The sequence below is a fragment of the Pelophylax lessonae genome, assembly GCF_965119305.1.
Source record: "Pelophylax lessonae genome assembly, chromosome: 10".
Classification (NCBI taxonomy): domain Eukaryota; kingdom Metazoa; phylum Chordata; class Amphibia; order Anura; family Ranidae; genus Pelophylax; species Pelophylax lessonae.
This window is the reverse complement of record NC_138777.1, coordinates 31856835-31882744: the sequence shown is the minus strand read 5'-3', so window position 1 is coordinate 31882744 and position 25910 is coordinate 31856835. Positions and strand designations below refer to the sequence as shown.

Here is a 25910-nt window from a genome sequence, read left to right as displayed (position 1 = left end):
CACTAATCCCCCTCTGTGTGGGCCCCCCTGTGTGCTCGGGCCCCCTACAAGAGGGCTGGTGGTCCCCCCCTATCTGCGGCCCTGCCTGGGATACATGACGCCGATATCCCAGGAGTCCTTTAAAATTGCCCAGTGATGAAATTGCCTAGGCGACCACAGCTGGAGGGCTGCTGAAAAAAGGTACTTACTTTAATAAATAAAAAAATTGCCATTTGTAAGAGCATTCTCAATAGCCATGGGATAGATAACACATGTAGAAAATGGGTGGAACTCCACTTTAAAGTTGTTGTAAACCCTCACTTATACTGAAGTGACTACTTCAGTATATGTGAAGTATATAGTGAAGAGGTTACCCTCAGGTGATACACAGAGCTGAAAAAAAATTCTCCTACATAGACTGTTCCTCTCTATCTGTAGCCCTCTCTCCTCTACAGACATTCAAAGTGCTGAATTTTAAAGCTTTTCTGAGAGTTCAGAAAAATGGGGGCGAAGAGCTAAAGTTACACTCTGTAGAGCTCAGTGAGGAGAGCTCTGACAGCTGATTGGAGGGATTGGACACACCTCCCTAAAGGTTTACAGCCACTATAAAGGAGAAGGGTTTAGAGCTCCAGAAAATTCAGGACAGTTGTTAGCCATGGCCCCAATATTCTGTAATACTAAGATAGGCATGCTCTAATTATGAATAGTTCTTTATACACAGGCAGGATTTCATTATTAGTGGTAAGTAAGGTCTTTAGATCTGTCTTTCCCTTTTTAGGAAATTTAATTTTCTGGAAAAAAATTCAAAAAATCGCAACAGCTGTGTGTGCCCATTACATTATTTTGCAGTATAGTGAGCAAATATATTTCTTGACGGTATAGCAGGTTAAAGCTCAGAGTTATCATCAGCAAGGTATGTATTTGTTACCAATTAGGTGAAATTTTGGAACGTGACCAAAAAACATGGAAAACATCTGCCGGCGTTTCAGTACAACAGTAACATTGGGCTAAGTGGTTAATTCCCAGTTTACACATTTTACAGGGAGGATAATACAGTTGATGGATGAATTAAAATTGAAAACGAAGTTCTTGTGTACTGCTAACTGTAGAAAAGTTTCTTCTACTTTCTCAAATTTATTTTTTGTAAAAGATTGTATGTCCATAGAGCAGCCTACCTTTTAATCTCAGTGGAACCTCTAAAATCATTTTCAGGTCTCAAAGAACACTTACTAAAACCAATTAATTTGGGGGTCAATGGGGAAATGCCCCGTAAAGTAAATTGGTGGTCTGTAGGACGATTGCAGCCCTATATGGTGGTGGCCAAATTGCCAACTTTAAAAGCAGCTAAGAAGAGAATTTTGTCATGTTTTGGCAAATAGAGTTAAACCTGAGTTAGAGTTAAGTTAACCCCAAAGCTATGCTGGCTCCATAAGATGGCAGGTCAATCAGCCACAACTTAAGGAACCTCTGGCAAACTTTGGTTAAGAATAGCTGACATCGAACGTACCAGACACCAGAGTTTTTACAAAAAAATTGGCCTATGATCTAAAGCCTCGTACACACGAAACGATTATCGGCCGACCGATCGTCCGTCTTTTGTCCAGAGTTGTGTTTTGTTGGTTGGAATGTGCCTAGACTGCACACAAATTTTCTCGCCCAACAAAAATCTACTTTAGAAGTGATGTCATGTGTTGGTTAGCTTTCTCTGTGTTCTTTCTTCACTGAGCATGCCCAGACTTGGTCATTAGATTTTTCCCTGTCGAAATCTGTACTGACTGCACGAAAATCGGCCGTGTTTTGACGGCAGACAAAAATTTTATAGTCTGCACACCAGATTTTTTTCGGCCGAAAAGTCGGAGTCAGTTGTCGGAAGCATCATACTAACAAGCCGAAAATCGGCAGATTAGTCGTTGGACGAAAATTCCCTGCCAATTTTCGACGCGTGTGTACGAGGCTTTACTCTAACTCTAAATGTGGTTGACTTCAGGGGAATTTTATACATCTCTTATGGTGGTGTCCGGAAAGTAAATGATGCCGGATCAGAGTTATTACAACCCTGAACAATCTTATGAGTATCTCACTGGATATTGGCTCCATTACTCACATCTAATAATTCCTCCTCTTTATATGAATATGAGCCCCTGGAGGTCTCCAGATCACTAATTATAGCTCACAGAATGTTGGCCATCAGTTAATGTACCTTTTGGGCTGTATACTCATTCTCTGGTACTAGATGGATATTAGATGACCTTGAGCTGTATTAGACTGTATGCTTCTCTGTGTTATGTCTAATAATTTGTTTCTTTAGACTTCTTTGTTATAAAAAAACCCTTCTTAACTACTTTACCACCGGAGGATTTTGCTGTCTTACGTCCAGGACACTTTTTGCGATTCGGCACTGTGCGAATTTACCTGACAATTGCACGGTCATGTAACGCCGTACCCAAACGAAATTTACGTCCTTTTTTTCCCACAAACAGAGCTTTCTTTTGGTGGTATTTGATCACCTGTGAAATTTTTACTTTTTGCCCTATAAACAAAAAAAAGCGACAATTTTGAAAAAATAACAATATTTTTCAAATTTTTTTATGTGAAATTCCCCCCCAAAAAAATGTAAAAATCAAAATGTTTTATCATTTTAGGCCAATTTGTTTTCTGCTACATATTTTTGGTAAAAAAAATCGCAATAAGCGTATTTTGATGGGTTTGCGCAAAAGTTATTGCGTTTACTAACTAAGGGAAAGATTTCTGTCATTTTTGGTGTTTTTGTTTTTTAACGAGTAATGGCGGCGATCTGCGATTTTTTTTTGCGGGACTGCGACATTGCGGCGGACAGATTGGACTCTTGACTGACCTTTTTGACACTTTTGGGGGTACCAGTGACATTACTACAGTAATCAGTGCTATACATATGCACTGTTACTGTAAAAATGACACTGGCAGGGAAGGGGTTAATTTTATTGGAGAGGGAGGGGTTAATGTATGCCTGGTGCTTACTAACGTGTGTGGGGGGAGGTGACTGAGTGACACAGGGACAGATCGCATGTTCAGCTATGCTGAACCGTGCAATCTGACCCTGTCTGTAACTTAGGAGATTCGCCCGCTTTGTTTACACAAGCGGGCGGATCTCCAGATTCGATTCCCCGACGATCAGGGAAGAGTGGCGGTGATCACCACTGCTCCTCCCCTGGCCCGACTCCCGCTGTAACTGAATACAGTGGGAGCGAGCCTCCGGCGGCGCGTGCGCGCCGCCCACAAGGGGAGGAGTCCAGCAACGTAGGTCTACGTCGCTGGACGGGAACGAGCCACTTTGCCCCAGTACAGTCAACGTGACTGGTCGGCAAGTGGTTAAAATAAAATGTAATAAAAAAAAATAGATAGTATGTACCTGCACCAGGAATCTGTGTTTGGAGAAAGCAATACATTCCCTTCATTTGTTTTTGAAAGGATGATAGGCATATTCATTTTTCAAAAGGAGAAACTTGTTTAATTGAGTTTATGACCAAAATTGTTCCTAAACAGTATGTCGAAAAGAGAGGTACCTACAATATACACTATACAGTAAATGAAAATTGTTCAAACTAAAGTTTTTTGTTTTTTTTTTAAGATGGTCAAAAGAGACAACTGTACCATTTTTAAATAGTTGGCATATATTTTTACAGTGGGAAAAATAATTACAGTGGGGAAAAAAATTATTTGATCCCCTGCAGATTTTGTAGGTTTTCCCACTTACAAAGAAGTGAAGGGTCTATCATTTTTATCATAGGTGTATTTTAAATGATAGAGACAGAATATCAACCAAAAATCCAGAAATAACACATGATACAAATGTTATAAATTACGTTGCAGTTCAGTGAGTAAAATAAATATTTGATTCCCAAGTAAAACAGGATAAAACCAGTACTTGGTGGAGAAACCCTTGTTGACAAGCACAGAAGTAAGACATTTTTTGTAGTTAGTTACCAGATTTGCACACATCTCAGGAGGGATTTTAGTCCACTCTCCTTTACAGATCTTCTCTAAATCCTTAAGGTTTCTTGGCTATTGCTTGGCAACTCGAAGTTTCAGCTCCCTCCATAATTGTTCTATAGGATTAAGGTCTGGAGTCTGGCTAGGTCACTCCATGACCTTAATGTGCTTCTTCTTGAGCCACTCCTTTGTTGCCTTGCCGGTATGTTTTAGGTCATTGTTATGCTGGAAGACACATCCACGACCCATCTTCAGTGTTCTGGCTGAGGGAAGAAGATTCTCATCCAAGATTTTACAATACATGGCCCCATTCATTGGCCCCCCAATGAGACAAAGTTGGTCTTTTCCCCGTAGCAAAGAAATAGCCCAAAGCATAATGTTTCCACCTCTGTGCATGACTGTAGGGATGGTGTTCTTAGGGTCATAGTCAGCATTTTTCTTCCTCCAAACATGGCGGGTCCCCCTCCTCAATAAGGTACATGTACAGTCAGGCCAATGAACATTCAGAGAAGGATTGGTAGAAAGTGCTGTGGTCAGATGAGACTGAAATTGAGCATTTTGGCATTACCTCGACTCGCCGTGTTTGGGGGAAGAAAAACGCTGACTATGACCCAAATAACACATCCCTGCAATCAAGCAAGAGGTGGAAACATGATGCTTTAGAGCTATTTCTCTGATAAAGGGACATGTAGACTTTTCCACATTGAGGGCCCAATGGATGGTACCATGTATTTAGAAATCTTGGATGAGAATTTTCCCTTTAGCCAGAACACTGTAGATAGGTCATGGATGGGTCTTCTAGCATGACAATGACCCAAAACATACTGCCAATGCAGCAAATGAGTGGCTCAAGAAGAAGCACATTAAGGTTATGGAGTGGCCTAGTCAGTCTCCAGACCTTAATCCTATAGAAAATTTATGGAGGGAGCTGAAACTTCGAGTTGCCAAGCAATAGCCAAGAAACCTTAAGGATTTAGAGAAGATCTGTAAAGAAGAGTGGACTAAAATCCCTCCTGAGATGTGTGCAAACCTGATCACTAACTACAAGAAACAGCTTTCCTCTGTGCTTGCCAACAAGAGTTTCTCCACCAAGTACTAAGTCATGTTTTGCTTTGGGATGAAATACTTATTTTACTCATTGCACTGCAACTCAATTTATAGCATTTTTTTATGTGTTTTTTTTTTTTTTTTTCTGGAATTTTGGTTGTAATTCTGTCTCTATCATTTAAAATACACCTATAATAAAATTTATAGACTATAGACCCTTCATTTCTTTGTAAGTGGGCAAACTTACAAAATCTGCAGGGGATCAAATCATTATTTTCCCCACTGTATTTTTAATATGGACCCATCATAATGCATCTGCAAATTTGTCCACGACTTAGATGATACTGGCCCAGGGCTAATATAGCCCTTAACAATCTTATACGTATCTCACTGTATGTTGACTCTGTTACCTGCATCTTGGGACACCATTGCCTCGTTTTCCACTGAGCGGAACGGTTCGGGTCGGTACAGTTTGGAAGGGTTAGAATGGTCCGGTCTATTCAGGTGAGCGTTTCCACTGCAAGTCGGGCCACCAGGGACCATGCGGGGTTTACACCAAATGATGTGTTTGTTTTGCTCTTTCATTTGACGTGAGCATTAAAGTTGAATCTATCGTGTGACGTCAGTAGCTCCGCCCTAACCGTACCGTACCATTTCCTATGGCCCTACATCTGAAGCAGGACCAGGAATGGTGCGGTTTGGTTCGGTTGTATGGGCCACTTTCATAATGCAAACACCCAAATTAGCGTACCGTACCGAACTGACCTGAACCGATCCGCTCAGTGGAAACGAGGCATATGATTCCCCCTATTTAAATAATTATGAGTCTCTAGAACACAATTTATAGGTTGCAGAATGTTGGTCATCAAATGGATCTTAACGACCCCTCCCTCTTTAGAAGACCACTTAGAACTGAATAGGAGTTTTGTGTATAAGATGCACACTTATTTTCTATGAAATGGCATGCGCAAATTTGACCCAATTTTGTCTCGTTGGCTAGAAGCAAGAGACCTCACTGTTACTAACGTACTTGAGATGTACAGTATAGCTGTTTGTTTATGATCTCAGCCTGTTTTTATACTGAAATAAATGTACTTTTTGGACTGTATACTCCTTCATTTGTACTAGATGATGATTTGATGACCTTGAGTTATGTTAGACAGAATGTTTTTTTTATGTGTTCTGCCTAACAAGCTGTGTCTCTGTACTTATTTGTTATAAAAAAAAAGAAAAAGAAAGAATAAACCTTCATAAATAAAATCTGATTATTGAAAAGATTGCAGAGGTACAATATACTGGGTAAAGGATATCTCCCGCGCCAATGGATAAACCTATAAACTAAAATTATCCAAATAAATAAATATGTGACTATATAAATTGATTCATTAAATTAAGGGGGTGAGGTGCAGCTGCTATAGTAAAGTGCTAGTAAATATGTGTAAAGTAACCTTTGTAGAGGATTACCTATAGCGCTTGCTTAGTGATAAATACAAAACATATGTTATAAATGATAAAACAATCCTATAGTATTACAAAATATTCCAAAATTATTAAAGTGCATATAGTTGTGCAAAGAGCCAAGTGAACAAGTATAGGTGATATACAAAAAACAAAATTGCTCATTCAAAAGATTTCACACTAAAAGCAAAAAAAAAAAAAAAAAATATATATATATATATATATATATATATATATATATACTCTATATATATACTCTATAAATATATAACGGAAAAATTCAAGTTCATAGGTAGTGCATGAGATATATGAATAATCTTATAAATCCTCCATACAGTTCATGTGCAAATGTGACTTCTTGTGACAAAAAGTTCAATTATATTAGATTAGTACAGTGCACAGTGTAGGTGCTCAGTGATAGGTTTTCCAATCAATCCCTGGTGTCACTTTTTATTTTCCACCGTGGCTAGTAGTATAATTACTCACTCACCAGACAAGTGAGTCTTATATGCCTTATGGCACTAAGACCACATGAACTTTGGTGACCCCCAGGGCCAGGATGGATTCCCTCCGAATGGATGCCTTCTCCAATGGTATCACTCCTCCACTGCCCTCCTCCGGCCGGGAATGTATAAAAAAGGGAAGGTCCAAATAGTGCAGTATTGTTTAAAACAGATAATTTTATTGCACAGAATCAGAGGCGTAACTAGAACCTTCAGGGCCCGGTGCAAGAAACCATGAAGGGCCCCCCTGGACCCCTGGCCGGGGCCCTTCCCTTCAAGCCCGGGGCTCTTCCCACTGATCCTGGGGCCCTTTACTCCGCTTGCGGGGCCCTTTATTGCGGTCTCACAGCGGGTCCCTTTCACAAGTTTTTGCAGTGGCCCCCCTTCCTGCCATCTTGGGGCCTCCCCACGGTGGTGGAATGCCAGTTGCAAGTGTGACCTTTGCGATCCTGGAAGTTCACCCACTGGTGTCAGTAGTTTTTATTTTTTGGTATTTTAATTGTATTATTTTTTATCATTTTATTTTATTTTTTTACAATGTCAGTGACTATGACTCTGTCCATTTAGAGAAGCAAGGAGCTGGTAAATTACATATTTACCGACCCCCTTCCTGGTTCTCTATTGTGACACATCCCCTGCAGCAGCCGGCAGGAAAGGGAAGGGATCACAGTGGGGGGGGGGGGACCAGGGGAGCACACAGGGGCTCAGAGACAGCAGAACACAAGTGAACTGGATAGGAGGAGTGGCGGGGGAAGCATACAGAGGAACCAATCTCCTCCATTTTCTTTCTGCAGCTACAGGAGGAAAAAGGAGGATAGTGATTTCTCTACATGCTGCCCCCGCCTCCCCTCCTATCCAATGCTGGGCCCCCTGGAGCATGGGGCCCGGTTGCAACCGCAACCCCTGCAACCCCTGTAGTTACGCCCCTGCACAGAATCCAAAAAACAATTTACAGGGTCCAAAAATGCAGGAACGAGACAGATAAAGGTAAAAAACCCCATCACATAAACGAGCTATGGAGTGGAGAGCGGTACTTCCGGCTTGCATTCCACCCAGCTCATGTGACGTCACAACGTTTATTTCCTTACAGACCCACCATAGTGCATCTGCAGAGTTGTTAAAGCGGTAGTATACTCATTTTGGGCACTTTGCACAATCTAAATCATATTTGTCCGTTTGACATCACTGACCTTTTCTCTTGCCTGTCACTTCTGCCGTTCTCTGTATATTTTGTTAGTTCGGGTCAATGACGTCACCCGCGCATGCTCATTTGACCCTGATTTTCCGGCAAGCTAATGATGCTGCCGGAAAAATGCAGGGTCTATGCCGGGGCTGCGTCATTTCCTCTGTTGGACGTCAGCCCCGTGCTCACGCGAGACTCCGACCGTCCCCATGAAGAAATCTCTCCACTACCCCATGTGACTTGCTACGTCACAGGGTAGTGCTAGAGGAGAGAGAAGAAGACGAGAAGGGAGATAGTGGACAGCCTCCTATTGGCTGTCAAAATGGTTAATGAAACCAAAACGAGGCTTGGTTTCAACGTCTACTGCGCATGCGTAGGATTTCCGAACACTACACATAATGTGGGCGGAAATACTGCAATGCTCAGCAGACGGAAACCATAGCAAGGATGGCGGCACACAACACGAAAGAAGAATATGTTATACAATGATTACATGCTATTTGATTGAAAATTAAATGTTACTGGCTTAGATTGCATTTACAGATATCGAAGTGCTGAGTATACTACCGCTTTAAGAATTGTAATTGTGATGTTGAACCAAAGATGTGTCCTAAGTGTAATCAATAAGTCAGCTTCATCACCCAAGTCTTTGGCATTGTGCCATATTATAATGCCTATATCAAGGGGGCTGTTCCTGTTGTTTATGAAGGGGAAATTGAAATACTTGATTAGCCAAACCTATGAATGCTCTCCCTATTACTACTGCCAGAACTGTAGCCATATTTTCAACAGAGTGATCGCACCAATATTTATTATTGTAGATTTTTATTTCAAGGATCCAAAAAAGAAAAAAAGCAATCTAAAGCATGATTTGAAGCTTTACCTCAAGAGCTCCAACGCTCAATTCTAAGATTTCCATTAATTTCCATCCATTTAATGGTACCAGTTCTCATCTGAGTGTAGTGTTGCTTGAAGCTTGAAGTTCATCTCTTGAGCGGGTTGAAGGAAAGAAAACCACCTAATTCCCCCATCAACACAGTCAGAGTTCCCTTCCACTGTGCTACTGTATTCTGGCAGCCGGTGGTCCCCCTCCGTCAGAATGCATTGATCACTGATGTCAGCTATATCCCCCAGCAGTGATTGTATCACAAAAAAGTTACAGGTTGGTTGTACTGAAGTAGATCGATAGATTGATTTCAGTACCACCAGTCTGCCCATAGATTAATCAAATTCAGCTGGTTCCTGCTGAATGGGCAGAATACTGATCCGTCTATGGCTGGCTTTAGCCAAACACAATGAACATACTTACAGGTAGAAAACATAGGGAAGATCTTAGCACTGTGCAGCTGTGCCTTCCTTGTTCAATCAGCATTATGAAGTGGGTTCTTGACCAAGCTCTATTGCTTACCTGCAGTAGAGAAATTATACAGTAGGTCACTGGTTTAGTTGCACTGTATGGCGGGGGTGTATGAATTACAGAATTCTAACTGTTTAACAGGCAAGATCATTCACATACTGTATTTACAGTATATACTTTAAAGCTGAATTCCACAAATTCAGCAAATTTGTGAAAAGTGCAGGCACACTATTTGGTTAGGTGTTAATAGATGCCTGCCATATTGTGGACTCATCCCTGTATTTATGTCAGACAGGTTTGTGGCTCTGCCAGGGGATGCACACCACACTAGAGCCTGTGAGTGAGGAGAGAAGCACAGGAAGCAGCTACACCTGTCCCTTCCCTCTGCTACCTATTCAAAGAAGCCTTTGCATTTTGTGAATGAGTTTACACAATACAAAGGCTTCTTTGATTGGGCAGGAGGGGCAGGGGGTGGGCATAGTAGCTGCTCCGACTCTACATTTGAAGGGGCTTAGACCAGCTAAGTCCAGCATTGGTGCTCCAGAAGCTATTCTGCCAGAGCACAATAAACCTGTCAGATATATAAGTATAGAGACAAGCCCAGGATATGTCATACGCCACATTGGGCTTGAACTTATAGAGTGCCTTCAATTTTTACAAAGTTGCTGAATTGCTGGAATTCAGCTTTAAGATTTGGAAGCAAAACTATTAAATTAAAAATAGCAGATGCTTGCATGAACATATCAGTGAAGATGTCAGATCATATATTTCTGTATTATTTTTCAGCAAATGTAAATTTGCTAAATAAAAATAAAAGAGCCGAAAAAATCCAATAAACATTTGGCAATGAGTATGCAATTTTCTGCATTGTTATAAAAGTTCAGAGTGAATGATTTTGAATTCCTCAGAACTGCAAATTGAATCCTAGTATCCTTAAAGTGTATAAACCTATGTAATGCCTACCTAAGCTGCAGGTTTGAATAAGGGTATTTTATGAACTTGTAAGAGAACTATATGCCGTTTTGTTTTGTTTTTGTTTTTTTCTAAAAGGATAGTACACATCAATTGCACAAAAATGTTTACTGTTCCTTTATTTCAAAAACACAAAAAAACATTGGAGTTGGGCCTCCCCCAAAATTTCATATCAGAGCTCAAACTAAGCATGCAGCCTAGCTGGCTAGGAAAGGGGTGAAAGCAGCAAGTGTGTGCCCTCCCTTGTGGACCATACCTGGCCATTTGCCCTCATGGGATAGTACCTTGGGATAGTACCATTCTGTCCCACTCCCCCCCCCCCCTTTTAAGGCACCTTATCCCAATATTGATGGGAAGAAAGGCCTAATATCCACATCATGTGCCCTAAAAAGGATGTGAGGGTCTGTAGTTGGGACTCATCAGAATTTCTGGACCTCTAACCTTTGTGAATGTGCAAAGCTGCATTAAAAGACTAATTCCCCAAATAACTATTTGATTTTTGCATTGATACGTGTCCTCCATGGCAACGCACAGCTAGCTACCCATGTCCTTTTTCAATAAAGCTTGCAAATTGGCCTTGAGAAGGCAAGAAATAAAACCCCAAATTCAATGACGGGGATTTTGTCACTACCTGTTTCAGGTCTTTGTTTACCTGGCCATTACCGGTTTTGGGCATTAGGTCTTTATGGATCTTGTTTTATGCACTGGTGTGCAGTCATATTGGAACAGGAAGCCCCAAACTATTTCCACAAAGTTGGGAGCATAAAATTGTCCAAAATGTCTTGGTATGCTGACGCCTTAAGAGCACCCTTCACTGGAACTAAGGGGCCAAGCCCAACCCCTGAAATACAACCCCATACCAGAACCTCCCCTCTACGAAAGGATTTGGACCAGTGCACAAAGCAAAGCATTTTTGAGTGAGTTTGGGGTGGAGGAGCTTGACTGGCCTGCACAGAGTCCTAACCTCAACCCAATGGAACACCTTTGGGAAGAATTAGAATGGAGACTGCAAGCCAGGCCTACTCGTCCACATCAGTGCCTGACCTTACAAATGCGCTTCTGGAAGAATGATTAAACATTCCCATGGACACACTCCTAAACCTTGTGGACAGCCTTCCCAGAAGAGTTGAACCTTGTTTAGTGCAGTCATATTGGAACAAGAAGGGACCATCCCTGAACTATTCCCACAAAGTTGGGAGCATAAAATTGTCCAAAATGTCTTGGTATGCTAACAAGTTAAGATTTCCCTTCACTGAAACTAAGGGGCCAAGCCCAACCCCTGAAAAACAACCCACACCATGATCCCCCTTCCACCAAATGATTTGGACCAGTGCACAAAGCATAGATGAGCGAGTTTGGGGTGGAAGAACTTGACTGGTCTGTCCTGACCTCATCCCGATAGAACAACTTTGGGATGAATTAGAGAGGAGGCTGTAAGCCAGACCTTCTCGTTCAACATCAGTGCATAACCCCACAAATGCGCTTCTGGAAGAATGGTCAAACATTCCCATAGACACACTCCTAGACCTTGTGGACAGCCTTCCCAGAAGAGTTGAAGCTGTTAAAACTGCAAATGGTGGGCCAACTCAATATTGAACCCTACGGCCTAAGACTGGGATGCTATTAAAGTTCATGAGCGTGCAAAGGCAGGTCTCCCAACACTTTTGGTAATATAGTGTTTGTGTTTTGACAATATAGTGTATTGATAATGTTGACAATATAGTGGAGGTATGGTGTTTGTCTATTTGTATAATACATTATGGCCACTTGAGCGCGCTGATGATCATAGGTAATACTTTATTGGACTCCTAAATTATCAGTAACAGAATATCTAAAGTTTGACTTACTCTCTACTATGGTGTTGCTTTCACTCTAACCATTCCAAGATGCCAATGGAGCTAACAATAGCCATAGTAGCCCATGTGGTCACTAGGGGACCTGTGGGTGGGGGAGGGCCCCATTAGAGAGTTTTTTAGGGCAAGATAAACATAGAAACTGTGTGCATGTTAAGATAACACATATCCAGTATTGTCTTATTAAGGGATGTAGTGATTGCCATTAACACCGACCCCTCTACCTCTGTGCACTCAGATAGCAAGCAATTGTACTGCAAGTTTGATAATGACTTGCTAAATTATTGCTAGACTTGCCAAGTTTCACACGTCCGTTGCACAATTTCAGCAAGTCCGCATTGCATGACTCCAGATTAACTTTCTTTGCAAACATTCTGCAAGTCTGTTGTAAGTTCTGGTTCAGGTATATTGTGCAATAGTCATCCCCCCACAGAGGGCACTGTGGTTGAATTTTAATGCTGTAGACTTGCAGAGCACTTGCTGTAGACTCTCCACTGCAACTTTGCTCTTGCTAGAGACTTGCCATGCAAATTTGCTATAAATTGAAAAGGTGTCAACTAAAACTTGTTCTTCAAGTGATCTGCAAGTGTACAACTTGGCAATACAAATGTGCAGCAAGTTAACAGACTTACAATTCAACACTGCCACAATTTTTTGGCAATTTATCTTTGCTATCTGGGTAGTTTCTAGTTTATAAGAGTTGGCGTCAGATGCACAGGAGGAGTCGTCAGGATCATTCCTAGTCACAGATCCCTTTTCTTTCTTTATGCAGTAAGAAGCATTGCATTTGTTTATCCAATTTAGTATATTATTTAGGGGAAAAGGGCATCGCTTTCCCGATCAGCCCATGTAAGAAAAGAGTAGGAAGCTGCCTCGGCCATTGCTCCTCCCCAAACCATGCCTACTGATGCATTTCGTCTTGCCCACTGGGGCTTACTCATAGAGGTCACATATACAAGTAATCCAAGTGGGCAGGATGAAATGTATCAGAGAGTGTGGTTTGCTGAGGACACTTTCTACTCTCTTCATTGGGCTGGTCGGGAGAGCGGCATCCTTTTCCCCTATATGCCTGATACTTTCTGGATGAGTTTGTCTTAACATCGGCACCCCTATTCCAGGCGACCAAGGGAAAACCTATATTTCCTGCTTAGAGTGGCACTCCAAGATTTTGTAAGGTCAGATCTTAGTATTTTAGATTTATTGCTCCATGGCCTTCTGCTGCAGCTCCTAGCCAGTTCTAAAATGAGTCCGGTATGCTTACTGCAATCTTCATGTGCCTGTAAATAATGTGTTCTTAGCTAAAAACTGGTAAGATAGAAGAGGGTTGTAGTTCTACCAAAAAAAAAAGCTCCTCCCGCCTGTCAAGATCTGCTTGCATTGCATGGAAAAGCAAAGAAACCCAATGGGGAAATCACTGTTTCTAAAATAGGATATGTAATGAAAACAGAATGATTTATTGTGAAATACTGATGAGGGGCAGAACAAGGGAAAGCAATATACAGTAAAACCTTGGATTGCGAGCATAATTCATTCTGGAAACATGCATGTAATCCAAAGCCCTCTTATATCAAGCAAATTTGCCCATAAGAAATAATGGAAACTCAGACGATTCACTCCACAACCATTTATTCATAAGTCCTTCAGTTAATAGTCCATATAAAAAGATTATAGCAATGTGATAGGTTGTGTAACCATAAAATGTCCATCCACAAATGGTGCCTCCACGAGGGGATTAGAAGAAAAATCCATCAGGAGCTACAGGGTATAAAAGGGAAAAGAGGCTCCTCTAAGTGTAGCAATATGGTTACATGTAATGAAGGTAAAACATTTAGCAACTCACATGGTTGATTAAAGATTAAAAGAGGTGCATCTAAGAATGCAGACATTTGGGGTAAAGCTGTCCGCATAGACCAGTGGTCTGCAACCTTTAAGACAAAAAGAGCCACTTGGACCCGTTTCAGAAGGGAAAAAAAAAACTGGGAGCCGCAAAACCATTGCGACATTTAAAACAAATATAACACTGCATATATGCCCCCTTTCAATGTAGTGACCAGCGTACATGCCCCTTTCAATGTAGTGACCAGCGTACATGCCCCTTTCAATGTAGTGACCAGCGTACATGCCCCTTTTAATGCAGTGACCAGCATACATGCCCCTTTCAATGTAGTGACCAGCGTACATGCCCCTTTCAATGGTAGTGACCAGCGTACATGCCCCTTTCAATGGTAGTGACCAGCGTACATGCCCCTTTCAATGGTGGTGACCAGCGTACATGCCCCTTTCAATGGTGGTGACCAGCGTACATGCCCCTTTCAAAGCAGTGACCAGCGTACATGCCCCCTTTCAAAGCAGTGACCAGCGTACAAGCCCCCTTTCAAAGCAGTGACCAGCGTACATGCCCCCTTTCAATGCAGAGACCAGCTTGCGTGCCCCCTTCAAAGCATCACTTCACTTACCTGCCATCACCGTGCCTGGCGTGCTGCTGACGGGAGTCGGGTCTCGGTCGGACGTCTTCTTCTTCCTCGACCTGCATTCGCGCCGCTGCCCTCCTCTCTGACGGCGGGCGGGAAGGTAACGTCGGGACGGTGCGTGACTAATGCACGCACCGCCCCCCACGCGATGTCCCCCGGGATGTCCTCTATGATTGGTCCAGCCTGGACCAATCACAGCCAGGACAGCGTCACAGTGGGGGAGTGTCGGGGCGCATTGCTATGCGCACCGATGACACCCAGAAGGCCGCCAATCGGCGGCTCTGCTTGACGCACAGTGCGCCTCCTCGCCTCATCCACCCCGGAGCCGCGGCAAAGGTTTAAAAGGCATAGGCCATCCACTGCACAGCCAGCTCTCACCATTATCAGTCTGCAATCATGATCGGGAAGACTACCCTGCAGTAGAGCGATCTGAAAGCGAGGCTTGAAGCGCTCGTGGAACACAGCGTGGAAAGGATGATGTCGATGACGGTGCAGAGGATGGCCTATGTGGAAAGCTTTACCCCAGATGCCTGCATTCTTAGATGTGCCTGTTTTAATCATCAACCATGTGAGTTGCTAAATGTAACCATATTGCTACACTTAGAGGTACCTCTCTTCTCTTTTATACAACGTTGTGACATGACTTTACTTGTATATCAAGACATCACTTGTTTATCAAGTCAAAATGTAGAATAAAAGTTTACTTGTCTTGCCAAATGCTCTTAAAGCAAGCTACTCTCAATCCAAGGTTTTACTGTATAGGCAAATTAAACTTCAACTTTTCGTATGGTTAACATGTTGCCTTTAAACCAACATGAAGATCATATGACTAGAATATGTTTCTTTTGTTCTTCACAGGTACACAGCCCACTGTGGAATACTGGCAGACTGAGTGACATGACACTAATGGGTGGCTCCTGATTTTTGAGTGCATGTGTATGGCAGACATATCAGGTAAGTGATTTCCTATCTTATACTGTATGTAGTGTAGAGGGAAAACCCAGGAAATACACAAGAGAAAAAAGCTTTGCTTCCCTTTGACTTTCTTGTCTGTACCAGAGCGGTAGTGGTTCTTATGACTCTTGACCAGCTATAGCAGCTGAGGGCCTCCAGTGTCCAGTGCAGACATACATAGTTACATACACTATAGCAAAAGTATTGGGACGCCTGCCTTTACACCCACATGAACTTTAATGGCATCCCAGTCTTAGGCCGTGGTGTTCAATATTGAGTTGGCCCATCCTTTGCAGCTATAGCAGCTTCAACTCTTCTAGGAAAGCTGTCCACAAGGTTTAGGAGTGTGTCTATAGAGTGGGATAATTTGACCATTCTTCCAGAAGCGCATTTGTGAGGTCAGACCTGGCTCGCAGTTTCCGCTATAATTCATCCCAAAGGTGTCCTGTCAGGTTAAGTCAGGACTCTGTGCAGGCCAGTCATCTTCTTCCACCCCAAACTCGCTCATCCATGTCTTTATGGACCTTGTTTGTGCACTGGTGTGCAGTCATGTTGGAACAGGAAGGGGCCATCACCAAACTGTTCCCACAAAGTTGGGAGCATACAATTGTCCAAATTGTCTTGGTATGCTGATGCCATAGGAGTTCCCTTCACTGGAACTAAGGAGCCATGTCCAACCCCTGAAAAACAACTCCACACCATAATCTCCCCTCCACCAAATGATTTGGACCAGTGCACAAAGCAAAGCATTTATGAGTAAGTTTGGGGTGGAGGAGCTTGACTAGATTGCACAGAGTCCTAACCTCAACCCAATGGAACACCTTTGGGAGGAATTAGAGCAGAGACTGCAAGCCAGGCCTACTCATCCACATCAATGCCTGACCTCACAAATGTGCTTCTGGAAGAATGGGCAGACATTCCCATAGACACACTCCTAAACCTTCTGGACAGTCTTCCCAGAAGAGTGGAAGCTGTTATAGCTGCAAAGGGTGGGCCAACTCAATATTGAACACTACGAACTAAGACTGGGATGCCATTAAAGTTCATGGGTGTGTAAAGGCAGGCGTCCCAATACTTGGTAAAATAATGTAGTTGATAAGATTGCATAAAGACACCAGTCCATCCAATTCAACCTGTGATGTGTGTTTGTGTGTGTGTTTATGTCAATAGTAATTCCCATATCCCTGTATGTTGCAATAGTTAAGATGCCCATCTAATAGTTTTTTGAGAATATCAATGCTTCCTGCCAATACCACTGCTTGTGGAAAGGGATGCCACATCCTTACTTCTCTGACAGTAAAGAAACATCTATACAATTTAAGGTTCAACCACTTCTCTTCCTGTTTCAATGAATGGCCACATGTCTTTTTAACCTTCCTACCACTGAAAAGTTTTTTCCCTATGCTAAAGTAGCCAGTAAGGTATTTGTACATTGCTATCATATCTCCTCTCAAGCGTCTCTTCTCCAGAGAGAATAAGTTCAATGATTGTTGTCTTTCCCCATAGCTTAGGTCCTCCAGTCTCTTTATTAGCTTTGTTGTTCTTCTTTGGACTCTCTCCAGTTAAAGCACATCCTTCTTGAGGACTAGTGCCCAGATCTGGACGGCATACTCTAGATCAGAGCCTTGTAAGAGATTATCATTTTATCTCTGGAGTCTATCCCCTGTTTGATGCATGCTAATATTTTGCTGACTTTGCTTGCAGCAGCTTGGCATTGCATGCTATTGCTGAGCCTGTCATCTACTAGGACCCCCAGATCTGTTTCCATCATAGATTCCCCCAGAGGTTCTCTGCCTAGCGAGTAACTTGTGTTTGTATTTTTAGCACCCAATTGCAATACTTTACATTTTTTCACATTAAACCTCATTTGCCATGTAGTTTCCCAACCTATTATTTTATTTAGGTTTTCTTGTAAGGTTTCCACATCTTGTTGTGAAGTTATCACCCTGCTTAACCTTGTATCATCAGCAAAAACACTTAGATTTAGCTATTTATACCAACCTCTATGTCATTTATGAATAAATCAAATACAATTGGTCCTAGGACAGATCCTTGAGGGACCCCACTTACCACCCAGACCATTGTGAATACTCACTATTTATCATCACCCTTTGAACATGCCCCTTTAGATGTTTTCGATCCAGGTACACACCCTATGGTCCATGCCTACAGACCTCAGTTTGTAAAGTAAACGTTTATGAGGGACTGTATCAAATGACTTTGCAAAATCCGGGTATACCACCTCCACAGGCCTGCCTTCATCTAGATGGAAACTCACTTCCTCATAGAATGTTAACAGATTGGTCTGCCAAGGATGATACTTCATTAATCTATGCTGATTACTACTAATGATACAGTTTTCATCAGGAAATGCTTGGATATTGTCCCCTATCATCCCCTGCAATAGTTTGCATACTATCAGTGTTAGATTGACTGTTCTGTAGTTTCCAGGGATATAGATTGGCCCTTTTTTAAATATTGGTACTATGTTGGCTTTTCTCAAATCAGCTGGTACCATTTCAGTCAGTAAACTGTCCATAAAAATTAGTAACAAAGGTCTAGCTATCATCTGACTGAGTTTTTTTAAAGACTCTTAGGTGTAAGCCATCTGGATCTGGTGATTTATTTATGTTTTTCAAGTCTATTGCTGACCTTGGCTTCTGTTAGCAACGAGGGTACATTCTGTGATGCGTTATTAACATTACAGTCTTGGTTACTATCTCCCCCCTTTTCCTTCGTGCAAACTGAGGAGAAGAATGAATTTGAAACCTGTGCCTTCTCCTTCTCTTTTGTAACCAAATTCCCTTCATCATCTCGTATGGGGCCAAAATGTGCTGGCCTCACTTTCTTACTGTTATTATATTTAAAACATTTCTTGGGATTTTTCTTACTCTCCTTTCTATTGCATTCCTTATAGTGCTGGAATGCTGACAATGACCTCTTAGCGTTAACATTTTTTGAAGGCCTTCTCTTTCGCTTTTAAATGCATTTTTACATTAGAGTTTAGCCACCCAGGTTTATTCTTACCCCTTTTTATTTTTTGTTTATGGGAATGCACTGGCCAATACCTTTCTTTATTTAAGATGTCCTAAAGCACTCCCATATTTACCTCGGTGTTCCTTGTTCCTAGGATTTTATTCTATTTAATATAATCTAGTAAAGAGCGCAGTTTAGGGAAGTTGGCTCTTTTGAAATTCAGTGTACTTGTATTACCCTTGTGCTTTTTATTTCTGTGATTTATACTGAATGTAATTTACCTGTGGTTGCTGTTTCCTAAGTTGCCTCCTGTTTTCACATCCAAGATCAGGTCTGTATTGTTTGTAATCAGTAGGTTTAGTAATGCATTATCTCTTGTTGGTGGGTTTACCAACTGACCCATGAAACTATCCAGCAGGATATTTAAGGAAACCTTAGAAGAATGAGCAGTTCATTCCGCTTAGTCGATAATAATTGAAATGCCCCATTATAATTATATAAAGTCAGCTAGCAAATCAGGAGAGAGAGGAGACGGGACTGGGTCGGGGCTCTGTGTCTGAATGGACACAGGGAGCTGTGGCTCAGCTCAGGTGCCCCCATAGCAAGTTGCTTGCTGTGGGGGCAATGAACAGGAGGGAGGGGCCAGGATCATAGAAGAGGGACCAGAGAAGAGGAGGATCAGGGCTGCTCTGTGCAAATCCACTGCAACAGAGCAGGTAAGTATAACATGTTTGTTATTTTTAAAGGGAAAAAAAAACAAGACTTTACAATCGCTTTAAGCAAAAATTGGACGCCAGTCACTTTTGATCTTTTCAGAAGGGCCTAAGGCAAGAGAGCGAGCACATGGCCCCGTCCAAATATATACCCTCCCCCAGCATGCACCAGTGGCCAATAACCTCCTACTGGGCTGGCTGAAGGAAGATAATATATTTATACCTCAACCTGGTTGTTCTATCTCATACTGGCCCGTGGAACCAGTGACATCTACTGGCGACAGTGAGAAATGCACAACCCATTTAAAATTAGGGAAAGACTAAATAAACTGTACAAACAGTCTGAGTTGTCTACAGCCCAGCCAAAAACTAAATTTACATTATAGCCTCAGTATAGGACTAGTGGGCTACGCTCTCCCCCCCCCCCCCCTCTAAGGGAGACAATGTCCTCAGCGTCTGTAAGGAAAAAAAATAACTCTCAAGCCTGAGAATAGGTATCTGAACCAAAAACTAAATTTATATTACAGCATCAGTTTAAGACCAGGGGGATACAATGACAGTGCCCTGCCTTGCTGCCATTCCTAGCTGTGATAGGAGTTTAGACTCCTCCTTATCCTTCAGGTTAGGGGGCCTGTAGCATATAGCCACTATTGCTTTCCCATTAGTTCCTCCCTTTGGAGCTCCAACCACAAGGATTCCACCTCCTCCCTTGCTCCATTAGTAATGTCATCCTTCACGTTCACTTGAAAATAATTCTTGATGTACAGGCATACCCCTCCCCCTTTCCTACCATCCATATCCCTACGATATAGGAAATACCCCTGGAGGGTTGCCAGCTAGTCATGTGAGCTGTCAAACTGAGTTTATGATATTCCCACAAAATCTAAATCCTTCTCATAAATTAGCAGCTCCAGTTCTCCCATTTTATTAGCTAGACTTCTAGAATTTTTGTACATGCTTCTTAATTTTGTCCGGTTGCATACTATTTCTTTGTTAGTTATTATAAGGCTGCAATTGGGATTTGCCAGCTTACTTACCCTGTCCCTTCTTCCCAACACCTAATTTAAAAGTCTCTCTAACTTTCTGGCCATCTTCTCTCCCAAGAGAGCTACACCCTCCCCATGTAGGTGCAGTCCGTCCCTGCTAAAAAGCCCATAACTGAAGTCAACTCAGTCTTCTAGGAACCCAAACCATCCTTCCTACACCAGCTTTGCAACCACTTGTTATTTACCTCATCTCCTGCTGCCACTCTGGTGTGGCTTGAGGTACAGGCAGAAATTCTGAGAATACTATCTTTGAGGTCATTCTCTTCAATGTAGCTCCTAAGTCCCAGAAATGTTTTTTTAGGATACTCCACCTCCCTCTAACTTTGTCATTGGTACCAACCTGTGAAATGACAGCTGGGTCCCCCCCAGCCTCAACAAATATTTTGTCCATCCAATCCGCGATGTGGCATGGTCATGTGGCATTTAGCAGGTGGTGTGCAGGCAGAGCGATCCACCCAACACTGCCTTATAAAGTTCTCTTTTATTACTGAAAACAGCTCCACATAGTAAAAGAGTTACCAGTCCAATAGGTTTTTGGGGTTTAATTAATTTCCGTTAAAGTGATCATTAAGCTCCACTTGCATGAAATAATTGCCCATGTAATGTGCACAAACCATTTGATAACAATTTTCAGCAGAGTGACACTTTATAAAAAAAAAACGAGTTGGACGAATGTGACAAAAATTTACTGACCCTTGACAAATTCAAGGCATACTTTTTAGTGATTTCCTTTGCTCACCAGCTCCATATAGTGGCCATAATGCAGTATTTTCTTTTTTATGTAACACTTTAATCAGAAGATATACTGTATATGCTCGAGTATAAGTCAACCCGAATATAAGCCAAGGTCCCTAATTTTACCACAAAAAAGTGGGAAAACTTATTGACTCGAGTATAAGCCTAGGGTGGGAAATGCAGCAGCTACTGGACCCAACTGGACCACCATGAGACACAAAACAGGGGCTGTGAACATGGTACAGGAGATGACGCATGTCATGGTATAGGCATGGCACCGATCATGGTAAGGGCATGGCACAGGTCATGGAACAGGTGATGGTACAGGCATGGCACAGGTCATGGCACAGGTCATGGTACAGGCAGGGTACAGGCATGTCACAGGTCATGGTACAGGCATCGCACAGGTCATGGTGCAGAAGATGGTATAGGCATAGCACAGGTGATGGTATAGGCATGGCACAGTAGGTAAAGGCATGGCACAGTATGTACAGGCATATCACAGTAGGTATAGGCATGGCACAGTATGTACAGGCATGGCACAGTAGGTATAGGCATGGCACAGTAGGTACAGGCATGGCACAGTATGTACAGGCATGGCGCAGGAGATGCAGTGCTGCGGGCATGGTACAGGAGAATGTCCTGTACCATGCCCGCAGCACTGCATGAGGAAATGCAAGGGCTGCGGAGAAGTCTCCCTTACCTTTCGGTGAGGCGCCTTTGATTTAAAAAGCGTGCCACCCAGGGCCAATACGTCACCGCGAATGCGCCGCTGATGCTCGGGAAAGCCCGTACACTATCCACTATTCCCGGGCATGCAGCACATGCGCGGTGACATGTCGGTGCCGGGCGGTGACATTTTTAAGAAGACAGTGACTCGAGTATAAGCCGAGGGGGCATTTTCAGCATGAAAAGACATGCTGAAAATATCGGCTTATACTCGAGTATATATGGTACACCATTTTGGCCACTAGATGGAGCTGACAATCTTAGAAACCATTGTATTAAGAAAAATACGGTCAAATACAGGCCAATCCTTGTCACATTCATCCAACTAATTTTTTTTTATAAATAGACCCCCATAAAGTCCTCCAATTTAGCAATATGCTATATCCCCAGTTGGGCCACAGATCCAATAGACTGTACAACAACACCTGCAAAGACTCTCTACAATGTAACTAGCCTCTTCTGGACTGCCCCAGAAGGGTGGCCCTTAAGCGCAAAATCATGTACAGTTCCTGTCATAGGCCTGGGGCACACGCCGCCGGCTCCCAACTCCTGCTGTGATTGGACACAGCGGGAGCAAATTAGCGGACCCGATGTTGACCGGTACCTCATGATCGTTTGGGAGAAAGGCAGAACAGCAGTCTGCCTATGTAAACAAGGCAGACTGACGTTCTGTGAGAGGGGAAGATGGAGATCTTGTGTTTCTGCTAAGCAGGAACACGGATCTCTGTCTTCCCCTGTCAAAGTATCTCCCCCACACAGTTAGCAAGCACTCCCAAGGAGAACATTTAAACCGTTGATCGCCCCTGATGTTAACCCCTTCCCTGCCAGTGTCATTATATAGACAGTGCATATTTTTAGCACTGATCACTATATTAGTGTCACTGGTCCCCCCAAAAGTGTCACAAGTGTAAGTTAGTGTCCGATTTGTCTGCCACAATGTCGCAGTCCCATAAAAATCACTGATCCCTGCCATTACTAGTAAAAAAATAAATAAAAATTACAAAAAATATCCCATAGTTTGAAGACACAATAACTTTTGCACAAACCAATAAATATACGCTTATTGCGATTTAGTTTTACCAAAAATATGTAGCAGAATACATATTGGCCTAAATTAATGAAGAAATTCAATTTTTTACATTTTTATTTATTGGATATGTTTTATGGCAGAAAGTAAAAAAATTTAGTTTTTTTTTGTTTTGTTTTTTCTACATTGTCGGCCTTTTTTTGTTTATAGCACAAAAAATAAAAAACGCAGAGGTGATCAAATACCACCAAAAGAAAGCTCTATTTGTGGGGAAAAATAGACATCAATATTTTTTGGATACAGTATTGCACGGCCACGCAATTGTCAGTTAAAGTAATGCAGTTCCGCATTGCAAAAAATGTTCTGGTCATGAAGAGGGGTAAACCTTCTGGGGCTGAAGAGGCTAGAGGGTCCTCCTGGCTTCTTTCTCCACTCCCAGAATTACAGCATATCATCCTGCCGCATATAAGGAATGTTGGAAACATAGAAGTTGAGTCTTCTTTACCATGCCCTGTGATATCCAGCATGCTGTGTCCCACTGTCATGCCCCAGAATGACATGTACAGTAGCTGTCCACACGATAAGTGAGGCCCCACATGCCCGGTAACTCAAAATTTCCCTTTCTCCTCACCACAGGCAGCACGCTATGGCATGATTTAGGAGACTGACATCACCCATCCTGTTTGCACACATATTCTGACACCCTGGCTGTTCCAGAGATTTAATTAATTCTGGCAACTGTACCAGGGTTCCTCCAGAGGTGGCTAGAGGTTCCTTGGGCTATGGCCAACTGACCTCCCATGTGATGGTGCCTGCATAGTTTCAGGTCCAACACCACTTGACAGAGCCAGAGCCATGACTGTAAGGGTGGCATTCAATGTAAAGAGAATTCCTCTCACTGGCCATAACCAATAGAAGGGGCATTTTCCCAATGAGCACTAATAGACTAATCTTAGCAGGGGTTCCTTGGGGCCTGAACATTTTTGCAAGGGCTCCTTTAGGGGAAAAATGTTGAGAAAGGCTGTCATAGTACATATTTTTAAATATCATGGTCAAAGGTGCGACAGCAACCCAACTCAACGAGGTTTACAGACTAAAATGACATCACTCATAATGAAATGATGATGTCATTGTAAGAATCATACAAAAAAAATATTTGAGGCTTAAACAGATATTGTTTAAAAAAAAAAAAAAAAAAAATCTATATACAGTGCCTTGCGAAAGTATTCGGCCCCCTTGAACTTTGTGACCTTTTGCCACATTTCAGGCTTCAAACATAAAGATATAAAACTGTAATTTTTTGTGAAGAGTCAACAGCAAGTGGGACACAATCATGAAGTGGAACGAAATTTATTGGATATTTAAACTTTTTTAACAAATAAAAAACTGAAAAATTGGGCGTGCAAAATTATTCAGCCATCTTAAGTTAATACTTTGTAGCGCCACCTTTTGCTGCGATTACAGCTGTAAGTCGCTTGGGGTATGTCTCTATCAGTTTTGCACATCGAGAGACTGAAATTTTTGCCCATTCCTCCTTGCAAAACAGCTCGAGCTCAGTGAGGTTGGATGGAGAGCGTTTGTGAACAGCAGTTTTCAGTTCTTTCCACAGATTCTCGATTGGATTCAGGTCTGGACTTTGACTTGGCCATTCTAACACCTGGATATGTTTATTTGTGAACCATTCCATTGTAGATTTTGCTTTATGTTTTGGATCATTGTCCTGTTGGAAGACAAATCTCCGTCCCAGTCTCAGGTCTTTTGCAGACTCCATCAGGTTTTCTTCCAGAATGGTCCTGTATTTGGCTCCATCCATCTTCCCATCAATTTTAACCATCTTCCCTGTCCCTGCTGAAGAAAAGCAGGCCCAAACCATGATGCTGCCACCACCATGTTTGACAGTGGGGATGGTGTGTTCAGGGTTATGAGCTGTGTTGCTTTTACGCCAAACATAACGTTTTGCATTGTTGCCAAAATGTTCGATTTTGGTTTCATCTGACCAGAGCACCTTCTTCCACATGTTTGGTGTATCTCCCAGGTGGCTTGTGGCAAACTTTAAACGACACTTTTTATGGATATCTTTAAGAAATGGCTTTCTTCTTGCAACTCTTCCATAAAGGCTAGATTTGTGCAGTATACGACTGATTGTTGTCCTATGGACAGAGTCTCCCACTTCAGCTGTAGATCTCTGCAGTTCATCCAGAGTGATCATGGGCCTCTTGGCTGCATCTCTGATCAGTCTTCTCCTTGTATGAGCTGAAAGTTTAGATGGACGTCCAGGTCTTCGTAGATTTTCAGTTGTCTGATACTCCTTCCATTTCAATATTATCGCTTGCACAGAGCTCCTTGGGATGTTTAAAGCTTGGGAAATCTTTTTGTATCCAAATCCGGCTGTAAACTTCTTAACAACAGTATCTCGGACCTTCCTGGTGTGTTCCTTGTTCTTCATGATGCTCTCTGCGCTTTAAACGGACCTCTGAGACTATCGAAGTGCAGGTGCATTTATACAGAGACTTGATTACACACAGGTGGATTCTTTTTATCATCATTAGTCATTTAGGTCAACATTGGATCATTCAGAGATCCTCACTGAACTTCTGGAGAGAGTTTGCTGCACTGAAAGTAAAGGGGCTGAATAATTTTGCATGCCCAATTTTTCAGTTTTTTATTTGTTAACAAAGTTTGAAATATCCAATAAATTTCGTTCCACTTCATGATTGTGTCCCACTTTTACAGTTTTATATCTTTATGTTTGAAGCTTGAAATGTGGCAAAAGTTTGCAAAGTTCAAGGGGGCTGAATACTTTCGCAAGGCACTGTAACAATGTATCATAGAGATATCAATACATACTTGATCATTTCCTGTGCTGCATGTCCACATGCTACAACTAGAATCAGATGTATACGAATCTCTTAATCACAATAGTAAGGAACTTCAATGA

The 25910-nt window shown here is 42.3% G+C and overlaps 1 protein-coding gene across 1 annotated transcript in view; it reads left to right on the top strand.

Moving 5' to 3' along the window:
• The window catches only part of LRRC4C (leucine rich repeat containing 4C), a 1031944-nt gene that overhangs the window by 294256 nt on the left and 711778 nt on the right, over positions 1-25910 (top strand). Inside the window, exon 3 of the mRNA XM_082269627.1 lies at positions 15651-15746. The gene's annotated coding sequence lies outside the window, so the exon portion shown is untranslated. The remainder of the gene's footprint in view (positions 1-15650; positions 15747-25910) is intronic.